Source organism: Colobus angolensis, unplaced genomic scaffold (assembly GCF_000951035.1).
Source record: "Colobus angolensis palliatus isolate OR3802 unplaced genomic scaffold, Cang.pa_1.0 Scaffold289, whole genome shotgun sequence".
Taxonomy (NCBI): domain Eukaryota; kingdom Metazoa; phylum Chordata; class Mammalia; order Primates; family Cercopithecidae; genus Colobus; species Colobus angolensis.
The window spans coordinates 1,555,526-1,568,925 of NW_012116143.1; the positions used below are offsets into that span (position 1 = coordinate 1,555,526).

At 46.4% G+C, this 13,400-nt stretch overlaps 1 protein-coding gene across 2 annotated transcripts in view; it reads right to left on the bottom strand.

Moving 5' to 3' along the window:
- Positions 1–6,837, bottom strand: part of GPR160 (G protein-coupled receptor 160) — a 44,514-nt gene extending 37,677 nt beyond the window's left edge. The window contains exons 1-2 of one of the 2 annotated variants that reach the window (XM_011949004.1): positions 6,579–6,837; positions 5,713–5,841 (exon numbers count right to left, since the gene is read on the bottom strand). The gene's annotated coding sequence lies outside the window, so the exon portion shown is untranslated. The remainder of the gene's footprint in view (positions 1–5,712; positions 5,842–6,578) is intronic. The other variant, XM_011949007.1, reaches the window with a different exon arrangement.
- Between the last annotated feature and the right edge of the window lie 6,563 nt (positions 6,838–13,400).

Here is a 13,400-nt window from a genome sequence, read left to right on the forward strand (position 1 = left end):
TTCACCGTGTTAGCCAGGATGGTCTCCATTTCCTGACCTCATGATCCACCCACCTCAGCCTCCCAAAGTGCTGAGATTACAGGTATGAGCCATCACGCCAGGTCTGAACTCACTTCTTTTGGCCAAAACAAGTTGTTCCACTTGGAGCCTTTGTTTATTCCATGTCCGTTTACACACACACCTAGACTGACAACTCGAGTGACAAAGGCCCACAACAGCACCCCAGATTTCCTCAAAGCCACCCAACAAGGTTCACTTTTGTGCCATTTCCTCTTTTCATTCTCCTCCACAGCACACACACAGGGGAAGAAAATGCAGAACTCAGGGGAAGGAAACAAAGATTTAAAGAGCAACTTCAACGGTCATGAAACTCCAGCTATTCACAGAGGCGAGAATGTTTGCCCCATGACCCTTAACCGAAAGTTTGAAGGCAAGGAAATTAAGCCACCCTTGGACTTCCGCCACAGAAACCCCTTGAAGGCTGCACTATGCGGGCGCCTCAGCTCCTCATCCCTATAGAGCTTTCTGGGGGTGCTGTGCCTAAGCAGCGTGTAGAAGTGGACTTGTCATCAGCAGGAGAGTGGTGGGCAGAGAAGGATGGGGGAGAGAGGCCCTTTGCAAGTCCTAGGAACCCCTCAGAGTGGCTGGGGTCCAGTTCAAAGCAGCTACAGAGAGCTGACACATAACCTCAGGATCCACATGGGTCCCAGAGTCAGGCTATTTAAAGGGGAAGGGTTAACAGCTTTTTTGTGCCCCATCCGGCAGGACACCCTGGGGAACCCCCAAGGTGTACAAGACCCACCTGCCTACTCACAAAGACCCAGTGGTGTGGGAGTTTGGAGCCATTCCTTTTCCCTACTGAGGCCTGCCCACACCTACTCCATTCTTGTCAAACTGCAGGGTGTAGCAAACAAGTTCCTTGTAAGTGAGAAAAATAGATAACATGAGAGAAAAATGACAACACAACTTGTATTCGTCTGACAGAGAAGCACTGGAACTAAACACAAGACTCTCATTTCCTCAAAGGAATATGATCTTTCCCATTTTTCTTTTCTTTTCTTTTTTTGAGATGCAGTTTCGCTCTTGTTCCCCAGGCTGGAGTGCAATGGCGCAATCTCGGCTCACTGCAACCTCCGCTCCCTGAGTTCAAGTGATTCTCCAGCCTCAGCCTCCCAAGTGGCATACACCACCATGCCAGGCTAATTTTGTATTTTTCTTAGAGATGGGGTTTCTCCATGTTGGTCAGGCTGGTCTCGAACTCCCGACCTCAGGTGATTCCCACACCTCGGCCTCCCAAAGTGTCTTTCCCATTTTTCTTACAAGAGCCTCTCAACCTATATTTTGTTATTCCATTTGGGGTAGAAACACACACATAGAAAGATTTCTTACCATAAAAAAAAAAAGTGTAATCTCAGGGCTGGGGACTACTTTCGGGATTGCTGGAGGCTGAGGGGACTGGTATGTACTACACTTCCTTAAAGAGGCAGCTGCTCTAGTATTGCCTTTGGGAATCATTAGGGCAGAATGTTTGAAATTTCCCAATTTTCAACACTGACTCAGTGTTTTTTTTAAGCTCTATGCTGGCCCGACAGAACATCTGTCGGTCAGATGTGACCCATGCCCCCCGCCTGTCACCAGGACAGTAGGGTGTGGTAAGAAGACAGTTTGCCTAGACTACCCAATTCTTGGGCATGTTGCTCTGCTTCCTGCTAAAGGTAGTGTGAAACTGCCAGAAATAATGCAGACTGTCAAATCTGAAGGAGCTGAGTTTGCATCTTAGCTCTACTTGTACTAGCTACAAGACCTCAGGCAAAAACTATTAACCTCTAGCCTCAACTTCCATTTGCAAAATGGACTGATAATACCCAACCTAGAGACATTTGTCAGAATTAAAAACGTGTGGGCCGGGCATGGTGGCTCATACCTGTAATCTCAGCACTTTGGGAGACTGAGGTGGGTGGATCACCTGAGGTCAAGACTTCGAGACTAGCCTGGCCAACATGGTGAAACCTCGTCTCTACTAACTATACAAAAATTAGCCAGGCATGGTGGCTGGCACCTGTAATCCCAGCTACCCAGGAGGCTGATGCAGGAGAATTGCTTGAACCCAGGAGGCGGAGGTTGTGGTGAACCAAAATCGCACAATTGCACTCCAGCCTGGGCAACAGAGCGAAAACTCTGTCTCAAAACAAAACAAGAAACAAAAACATGTGTGAAGACTACCATGAATTCTTTTTTTTTTTTTTTTTAAGAGACAGAGTCTTGCCCTGTTGTCCAGGCTGGCGTGCAATGGTGCAAACATAGCTTACTACAGCCTGGAACTGCTGGGCTCAAGCCATCCTCCCCACCTCAGCCACCACACTGGCCAATTTTATTATTATTATTATTTTTGTAGAGATGGGGGTCTCACTATGTTGCCCAGGCTGGTCTTGAACTCTTGGCCTCAAGCAAACCTTCCTCCCCTCAGCCTCCCAAAGAGCTGGGATTACAGGTGTGAGCCACCACACCCAGCCAATGAACTTTTTTTAGCCAATGAACTCTTGATCAATGTTAAATTTCCTTCCCTGTCTCCCTAAAGAAGTGATTTAAAGCAATCTTCTTTAGATTTCTTTCTCGAGGCAATATCTTGCTCTGTCACCCAGGCTGGAGTACAGTGGTGTGATCACGGCTCACTGCAGCCTCGACCTCCCAGGCTCACGCAATCCTCCCACCTCAGCCTCCTAAGTAACTGGGACTACAGGCGTGTACCACCATACCTGGCTAATTTTTATTTATTTATTTTTATTTTGTGTGGAGTAAAGGTCTCACTATGTTGCCCAGGCTGACTTCCTTATATTTCAATGTCCCCATCTGTTAAAAACCCAAATTACCCTCTATCACCACTGCTCCGCCTCACAGGATGGGATGAGGTGCTGTACATGAAAGCTAAGTGTTTATGAATCTAGAAGAATACCGTTGACTAGATTGCCAACACCCTTTCCTATCATTTCTAGCCCAACAGGGGAGCAATTTGCTTTTCTAATGCGTTTATATCCTAAATAATGCGAATCAGGGCGAAATAATGTCACATTTGTGGTAAGTCCTTAAAATAGCTATTAGCAATCAACTCTCCAGAGTCCAAATCTACCACCCTCCTACAGAGGAGAGTAAACATTAGTCTGGTCACTAAAGGGCCTGGCAAGTTTCTTTTCTCTTTCCATGCTCTTTTAGGGAACTAGAGAGGAAACTGAGGTATAAAATAAAGTTACGTTTGACAGTTGTACACTTCTTTCATTCATACCAAGAAAACAGAGCCACAAACCAAACAATTTCACTTCATTTAAGTACCATGATTAATTCACTGTGGTATTTCCCCCTAATATAAGGGGAATTTTGTTGGTTGTCTCATTATTTTCCCATCACAGCAGTGAAATTATGATATGCATCAGCATTCCTCAACTGAATCTTAAAACATCTTTATATCCTTTAGATTAGTGAATCTACACGAGCAAGGTCTAGGCTGAGGAGATTCACTGAACACTTCAACTTTTAACTGTCCCAGATCTCATCTCTTTGACTTGTTTTATCCTTAAATCCAAAGGCATTACATTCAGTTATACTGAAGCTACTAAAAAATGTGGATTTGCCTTTCGGGAATATACCTCTTCTTCCTCCCTCTATTAACTTCAACAGCTCCCTCTCAGAATCACCACTTTTCCAAATTACTGACCAAGCATGACAGAAGGAGTAGGAATTATAGGCTAAATCTGGAGGAAAAAAATTTAGAACAAGCCTGATGAAGATATAGCTATTACTCCTTCCTTACCCTCCTACAAGCATGGTTCTTGAAAAAAATGTGTTAAATGCCATGCAGAACTTTTAGGAGTCAGTGCTTTGCTAAATATTTACATGTCATGATCCCTAAAGCAAACAAGGTAACGATGAAACAGGCAACACAACACAGCAACAAGCAGCCCTCCACTCATTTTGTGCTTTGTTTTCATCATGTACACTTTTTATTGATGCATACAGTGCTTCCAAAAGTGTATATAAATCCTAAGTGTATACAGACATGTGTGTTCACTACTCTGAACTCTGTTTTTTGATGAGCATAACTTGGAAGGGATTTGGGCAATTAGGCAAAACTGCTAACACACTTTATACAATCCGCCCGACTGGAGGCAATCAACCCCCAGGCTTGCTAATGCCCTTTGTATAAAAAAAGCTGACCTAGCCTCCACCTGCATCAACTTGATCCGCTCAGCTTTGTCACACTCAGCAAACACCCTCTGCCTTCTGAGCAAAATAAATCAGCACCTCCCGTACAGAGAAAAAAACTTTTGATGACCGAGTCTGGAGAAGCAGCCTTGACACCCAATTTACAAAAAACGAGGGACTGTGGAAGACCTCGCATCTAAACTCAGCTGCAGTGCCAAACCTACCTTATGCAAAAAAGCTCCACAGGTGGTGGTGTTCTGTTTAAAGGAAAATGCCAAACACACACAAATACTGAAACAATAGTGTAAGGACTTCCATAACCATCATCCAGCTTCAACTATTTTTATTTCTGTTTTACTTTAAGTTCTGGGATACATGTGCTGAACGTGCAGGTTTGTTAATAGGTATACACGTATACATGTGCCATGGGGGTTTGCTGCACCTATCAACCGGTCATCTAGGTTTTAAGCCCTACATGCATTAGGTATTTGTCCTAATGCTCTCCCTCTCCTTTGCCCCCATCCTCCGACAGGCCCCCCCACCCCCGTGCGTGATGTTCCCCTCCCTGTGTCCATGTGTTCTCTCCAGCTTCAACTATTAACAATCCATGAACAATCTCCTCTCATCTTGTTCCCCTCACTTCTCTGCTAGCATCTAAAACTGAATAATTCTGAAGCAAATCCTAAAGCTGTGTTTCAACTTCAGTCTGTGTCTCTACAGGGATTTTTAAAACCTTAGTCATGATACCATTACCAAAAGTAACTAAACAGAACTATTATAATTTCCTTATCAGTAGAAATTTCCTTCATCGTCTCCTTATTTATATATTTATTTATTTATTTATTTTGAGACGGAGTCTCGCTCTGCTTCCCAGGCTGGAATGCAGTGGCACGATCTCGGCTTACTGCAATCTCTGCCTTCGGCGTTGAAGCGATTCTCCTACCTCAGCCTTCCCGAGTAGCTGGGATTACAGGCGCGTGCCACCACACCCTGCTAATTTTTGTATTTTTAGTAGAGAAGGGGTTCACCATGTTGGCCAGGCTGGTCTCGAACTCCTGACCTCAGATGATCCACCCACCTCGACCTCCCAAAGTGCTGGGATTACAGGTGTGAGCCACCACACTCGGCCATCATCTCCATTTTAAAAAACATTCATCAAATCAGGATCTAACCAACGTCCACATCTTGTATTGCCACTGAACGTCTCTTAAATCGTTTTGAAATTGCACACAGGTCCTCCTCCCTGTAATTCTCATAGCAGCCAGGCTGATTCCCACTGACAATTTCCAAATAACCATAATAACACTGTTCTGGAGATATCACAAGTAAGTGCCGGTCTTAGAGTTTGTCAAATGTATACATATATGTTTATATTTATATATAAATGCACAAAGTACACACGAAGCCATTTCACTCGAAGCAATAACAATACTGAGAGCTAAACACTCGTTCATATGTCTGGTGATGCTTCTCGACGGGGGTTTTCTCTGGGATTTAAGCAACACTTCCCCTTACCGGAGACATTTGCGCAAGTGTAGTACGAAGCCGGAGCGGTTCCTCCCAGGCGAACCTGCCCCCGGAGGTCGGGTAAGTGCGTTCGCCTCCGGACTGCAGGGGGCGGCCCTGCCACCACCTCGAGGCCACCTGCGCAGATGAGAAAAGGAGTTTCAGCCGCTGGGTTCTTGGGGGTGGACGCAGGTAATCTAGAGGAAATTTTGAGCCAGCCAGGATGGTCATCCAGGAGCCCACCGGGACGCAACGGCTTCGAAAAACAAACAGCCGGGCAAGGCCCTGGGGCTTAATCCCATTGGCCGGCGCGGGCTGGGGCGCAGTCCCCAACGCCCGAGGCCAGGGGAGGGGACGCAAAGTCGGCCCCAATGAATGCGCGCGCGCGTCTGTGTGTGTGTATGTGTGTGTGTTTGTGACTATTCATCTCTGGGCGCCAGGAAAGAGCGAAGAGTTGCATATACCCACTTCTGTAACCTTGCTGGGTTTGTCATGCTTAAAAAGCATCTCCCCTGGAGAGAGGGTGGCGAGTCATCTACCCTGGAGAGAGGGTGGCGAGTCTCTGGGGCGGGACACGCCCATTCCCCGGACCCCATGCCCTCAAACTTTCCACGACGGACCTCAGTTGCTAAGGCTCCTCTGTAATTCCCATCCCGAAGGTGGGAGGCTCGGGCGTCCGCGCCCCACTCCTGGATTTCTTAAGTAGCAGAGAACCCCCAACCCCTGAGTTCCTGCAAAGGAAATTCCTTCCCCTCCCAGACGCGCTGAGCGCCCGGCCAGGGAGGCCGGGAGCGGCGCGGGGACAGTTGGCCGCCCCGCGGCTGGGACGCTGGTGGCGAGAGCGCCGGGCGCCTTCCACCCGCGCCCGCACTCACCCGAGAATCGATGGCTGTCGGCTCCGCAAGGTTGAGGGCCCGGCACCTGCGGCGCCCGTGCCCAGGTGACTGCCCGAGGGAGGGGCGAGGGCCCAGCGTGCCGGCCTGGTTCCGCTCCACCCCGCGCGCTCCTGGGAGGGGCGGGGGAGCACGGCCCCGGGACCCCGCGGCGACCCCGCTGTGGCTCAGCCGGCTCCAGGCCAGGAAATGCGGGCGACAGAGCCGGGCAACCTTTGAGCGCGCACGCCCCGTCCGGGCCCGACGAAACAAGGGCCGGAGGGCGCCGCCTGCCGGCGGGACAGAAAGATATCACGGAGACTGCCACCGCCCGCCGGCTAGGAGGGGGCTGGGTTGAGGCTGGCAGAGGGACGCCCCAGGGGTGCGCAGTGCGGGAGCCGCTGGGGGCTTAATGCGACCCCCTTCCTCGTGCCACGTCTTGAGGACCCAGCCCCTGTCCTAGGAGCTCCCCATCTCCCCAGCAGGCAGGGCGAGCGGGGGCCACTGGGTCAAGGCTTCTCCTTCCCTTACCTCTGCAAATTTAGACTTGGCAGCTGTCTCCAGATACACAGGGTGGCCAGGTGATGGCTCATGCCTGTAATCCTAGCACTTTGGAAGGCCAAGGTGGGCGGATCACTTGAGGTCAGGAGTTTGAGACCAGCCTGGCCAACATGGTCCACGTTGGTCCCCATCTCTACTAAAAATACACAAATCAGCCGGGTGTGGTAGCACGCACCTGTAATCCCAGCTATTCGGGAGCCTGGGGCATGAGAATCGCTTGAACCCGGGAGGCGGAGGTTGAGGTGAGCTAAGACCGCACCATTGCACTCCAGCCTGGGCAGCAAGAGCGAGACTCCGTCTCAAAAAAAAAAAAAAAGTATACACAGGGTGACAGAACTTGAAACTTGTACGTGTCTAAGCAACCACCTGCAGTGTACTGTGAATTCAGATTTTTAAATAAAAATCTGCAAATATTAAATAGCACATATATTGCATTGCCCTTTTTGTGTCAACAGTGCTAATTTGTTGTCATTCAACAAATATTTGTTGAGCACCTATGACTTGCTGGTCATTTAAACATTTAAAATATCGAACAATTAGGCTGGCTCAGTGGCTCAAGCCTGTAATCCCAGCACTTTGGGAGACTCAGGCGAGTGGATCACTTGAGGTCAAGAGTTCGAGACCAGCCTGGCCAACATAGTGAAACCCCATCTCTACTAAAAATACAAAAATTAGCCAGGCATGATGGCACATGCCTATAGTCCCAGCTACTTGTGAGGCTGAGGCAGGAGAATGGCTTGAACAAAGGAGGCAGAGGTTGCAGTGAACCAAGATCACGCCATTGCACTCCAGCGCGAGCAACAGAGAGAGACTTCATCTGAAAAAATAAATAAATAAAAATATTGCATAATTTCTTCCTTCTCTTCATGCAGAGCCTTGAACAAGGGGAGTGTTCTGGGCCTCTCAACCTCTCTGAGTGTCATAGCAGTTCGAGATTAGAGATGGCCAGGTCCATACACGTTTATATCTCTCCATAATGTCAGTCTTTTTTTTTTTTTTTAATGCTATTTCAATCACAAAATCCAGAAGCTAGATGGAGTTCCCAAGGAGGCAATTCTCCTTAGTCCTTCCTGTTCACTCTGTAGTCAGAGCACATAGGTTCCAGGCACTCCGTAAGTCAGTAAATATTACAAACCATACATACTAGTATACTTAATCACTATATGAATGTTGTAGATTAAACATTCCACAACAAACAAAGTAATATTTAACATCAAGAGAAAAAAGAGATAGGTGAAAGGGTTAATGAACCAGTCCAAAGGGAGCGAAGAAGACAAAGGGAGTTCTGGTCTGGGCCTGGCTTGCAAGGAAGAGTCTTTGATGTGGCAGAGCTTTCAGGGGCAGCTTCTGAGTTCTTCTCACGAGTGACTGCAAGACGGTGTTAGTGAAGACAGACAAGCTGAAGGCTTGGCTCTTTTCCAGTCAGAGGGTCCTCTGGTGAGAACTGATAGTGGATGAGTGTGCTTGTTTGTGTTCTTTTTTAAAACCTGTTCATTAAGCAAAACATCTTATCCTTGTTAGTAAAGTGCCTATGAAATATAAAATGGAGGGTTTTTCTAAGATGGAATTAATTATGTCAAGGGTGGTTTATACACTGAGAGTCTGGACTAGCGTTGGAAGGAACTCAGTAATTGCCTAAGGGTGCAATAAGAACCCTGATATAATTGTGGGTTGCTAGGGAAACTGAGGAGCAGCTTCACCCAACGTGGAGTGGCAGAGAGAATTTCCTGGAGAAGTGCAGAGGCCAACTGAATCACAGGGGACTACCAGGTTCACCAGGATGTGAGGCGCTTCCACCGAGATTCCACCGTGTGCAAAGTGAGAAGTGGAAAGCCAGGCAGAGAGTGCATGTTCTAATAAGGGAATGGCAAGTGGGTCAGTATACCTGACAGGGAGAAGATGGCAGTTGAGTTAGAGCAGAGGGCATGGGGGCCAAATCATACTCATAACAAAAATAACCATCGTCTATGGAGTGGATAGTATAGAACAGGAGCTGGACATACATCACTTCAAACGAGCCTCACACCAACCCTACAAGGTAGGGTTATTACTCTCCTTTATAGAAGAGGAAAATGAGAGCTGGGCGCAGTGGCTCACACCTGTAATCCCAGCACTTTGGGAGGCTGATGTGGGCGGATTGCCTGAGGTCAGAAGTTCAAGGCCAGCCTGGCCAACGTGGTAAAACCCAGTCTCTACTAAAAATACAAAAATTAGCCAGGCATGGCGGTGGGTGCTTGTAATCCCAGCTACTCAGGAGGCTGAGGCAAGAGAATCGCTTGAACCCAGGAGGCAGAGGTTGCAGTGAGCCGAGATCGCACCACTGCACTCCAGTCTGGGTGACAAGAGTGAGATTCTGTCTCAAAAAAAGAAAAAAAGAAAAAAAAAGAAGAGGAAAATGAGACCTGGAAAGGAGAGATATCTTGCTAGTGACAAGGCTGGGATAAGGTAGCTCTGAGCAGCCAGGCTGCCCTGTCAATGCCTCTCTCCAGGCAGATCTGGGAGGCTGGATTTATCTTCAAATACTTTCAGCATCCCCAAGTGCCTGCCACTCTCCCACCATTTCCTAAGCCCATGTCAACAACTACCCTGAAGTCCCTCTGTCTGGAGATGATGTGTAGTTGGGTCTGCACACTAGACTCCTCCTGAGGGGAACTCTGTCTCAGGGGCTGGTGGAGGAACTGTGGCAGACAGAGACCTTGGTGGCTCCCCACTGTCCATTCTTTCCTTCTTCTGTAATAAAGTCATGTGCTGTAGTGACGTTCTGGTTAACAATGGACCACATCTACAACAGCGGCCTCACAAGGTTAGAATGGAGCTGAGAAATTCCCATCACCTAGTGCTGTCTTGATGATCCTGACCCTGCATAGGCCTGCATCTTCGTTTTTAAGAAAAAAAGTTTAAAAGGTAAATAAATACATTTTCAAAATGGGAAAAATAAGCTTATAGAATAAGAAGAGAAGAAAATATTTTTGTACAGCTGCAATGTATTTGTGTTTTAAGGTGTTATTATTACAAAAGAGTCAAAAAGTTTAAAAAAATGTGAAGTTTACAAAGTAAAAAAGTTACAGTAAGCCAAGATTCACTTATTATTGAAGAAAGAACTTAAAAAATAAATTTAGTGTAGCCTAAATGTAGCGTTTATAAAGTCTGCGGTAGTGGACAGTAATATCCTAGGCCTTTTCATGCACTCACCCACAGCAGCTTCCAGCCCTGCAAGCTCCGTTCGTAGTAGATGCTCTATACGGGTATAGCATTTTTATCTTTTATATTGTATTTTTACTGTGCCTTTTCTATGTTGAGATATAAATTCTTATCGTTGTCTGCAGTATTCAGTACAGTTGTCTACAGTATTCAGTACAGTCACAGGCTGTACAAGGAGCAATAGGCTATACCGTACAACTTAGGTGTGTAGTAGGCTATACCATCTAAGTTTGTGTAAGTACACTCCATGTTCACAAAATCAAATTGCCTAAAGACGCATTTCTCAGAATGTATCCCTGCCATTAAGGGACAGTAATAGAACTGAGCTAAGCCCAGAGCTTCTTGGAACAAAGACTATCTTTCCCTGCCGCCTCGTAGCAAAATGCATCAACAGTGGATGCATTTTTTCCTAGAAATCCAGAGTCCAGTAGTACTTCCGAGGCGGCTTCTCCTATCCCAACATCCCTGATCAGTCAGTTCTTTACGGGACACTGCTAACTGCCTCCTCAAATCCATTCTCGCCTTCTTGACTTCTAAGAGAACCTAGATTTTGTTCAGGGAGGCAATGTGCCAAGCTAAGATGCCCACCTTTGCAGAGGTCATCGCAGGGGTGATCACATGACATGGTTCTGGCCAATGAGATGTAGGAGGAAATGGTCACATGACACAATTCTGGCCATTGAGCTATAGGAGGACGTCAGCTGGCAAGTCCTGGGAAGGTTTTTGCTTTCCTGTTGCAGGTACCACCCCTTTTCTCAGCCTCCTGTTTCCTTCCTGCTTTGAGATTGCTGTGAGGTTACCCTGAGGCAGGAGGCGGAGCAGTAGTCTTAGACTCTGGGCCAACCCACAATAAAGGTGGAGCCGCACCCATCCTGTGTCTAGCTCCAGATGTCTTACTACCTGAGAAAAGCAACCCCCTTACTTAAGTTCAGGGTTTGTTCTGTGGAATTGAATATAATCCCACTAGATATACTATTCTTCCCAAAGAAAAGCCTTGTCAACTAAAAATAAAATCCTAAGCCCCCCACCGACTGAAATAAACCTCTCTTGGCCAAAGGGACCCCAGAAAAACCTTAAACTGAGTTCCTGGCCATGACAAGATGGGAGGTCAACCACATCTCGTTATACCCCTCTCTTTTATGGTTTAGACACAACTGACCAGCATTAATGTTAAAATAGAGATCATAAGGCTGACAGAATAGACTCTTTGTGTCAATAAGATACCAAATTATAAACAGGACATAGGCCTATGTTCTAACTATATTATGTGAAAGGAAAATATCTTGGGACCCCCAGATCACTAAGCTAAAGGGAAAAGTCCAGCTGGGAACTGCTTAGGGCAAACCTGCCTCCCATTCTATTCAGAGTCACCCATTAGTTATTGGCTAGCATAAATGGAAGAGGCTAATCAGAGGCTAATCAGAAACTCAAAAGAATGCAATCATTTGTTTCTTCTCTACCTATGACCAGGAAGCCTCCTCCCTGCTTCAAGTTGTCCTGTCTTTCCAGACCGAACCAAAGTTCATCTTGCATGTGTTGATTGATGTCGTCTCATGTCTTCCTAAAAGGTACTGTAGCAGGACCAGCTGCAGACAAAACTCCTCAGACACCGAGTTAAAGAAGAAAGGAGTTTTGGCCGGGGGCATCGGCAAGACTCCTGTCTCGAGAGCCGAGCTCCCTGAGTGAGCAATTCCTGCCCCTTTTAAGGGCTTACAACTCTAAGGGGGTGCGCGTGAGACCGTCGTGATCAATTGAGCAAGCAGGGGTAGGTGACTGGGGGCTGCATGCACTGGTAGTTAGATCAGAACAAAACAGGAAAGGGATTTTCACAGTGCATTTCTATACAATGTCTGTAATCTATAGATAACATAACCAATTGGGTCAGGGGTCAGTCTTGAACTACCAGGCCCAGGGTGTGGCGCTGAGCTGTCTGCCTGTGGATTTAATTTCTGCATTTTAGATTTTACTTCTTTCTTTGGAGGCGGAAATTGGGCATAAGACAATATGAGGGGTGGTCACCTCCCTTAGTATAAAACCAAACTGTACTCTGACCCCCTAGGGCACACGTGGTGAGGACCTCCTGAGTCTGTGTCATGGGCACGCATCCTCAATCTTGGCAAAATAAGCTTTCTAAATTAACTGAGACCTGTCTCAGATTTTTGGGATTCACAATTATAAGGGTTTTCTTTTTCTGTAGCAGCTAAACAAGCACTGACCTTGAGATAAGCAATATTAAAACAATTTGCAGCTCCCTCAGATGCTAATTGACCCTGAGCTCCTGTCCCATCAGCCATAAAACCACAACTTTGACTGGACAAGAGGCCGATTTCAGTAACTTTCCCTTGATAAGACCACTGACCATGGACTGGTTCTGGCTGGTTTACAGAAGTCCTGCTCTTTTTTATATCCTGAAAAGACATTTTGATGTGTGTGTCCGAACTGTAATACATTTAAGTGTTAAGTCTCCACTCCAGAGTGAACATAAGACAACTCAAGCTCGAGTTTCAGACCTTCCGTTTATACTAGCCAATGACTAATGGGCAAGTTTGTGGAATTAAGGTATGTATTCTAAAATTAGACGTTGTAGAAACAAGAAATAACGCCTGGCATTTGGCGAGTGATTAATAAAGAATCATTGAGATAATTCTTATCTACCAGTTTCTAGCCTCCACCAAATTGTTCCCTGACCTATATGTAGGTTCTGAATCACATATTCATGTCCTGGTTTCATCTCTTAGCCAAATCTTTTTGCCTATTCAGATCTTAGATGCTTCGTCACAGCAAACTCAATCTAAAAGTTTCGTTAAAAACCACTATTTGACTCGCATCTTGTTTCTGCGTTTCCTAAACTATATCTTCTCTATCAAAAATGTTTCAAAGGAAAAGAATAGAAGTACATACTTCATTATGTCTAGTGATGAATTATTACTGGTACGCTAGTTTCAGAGGTATAGGTGCGTATTTCTATTTGGCTCATAACTCTTGTTTTTCTGTTTTGTTTTGGTTTGGTTTGATTTGGTTTTTTTTTGAGATGAAGTCTCGTTTTGTCACCCAGGATGGAGT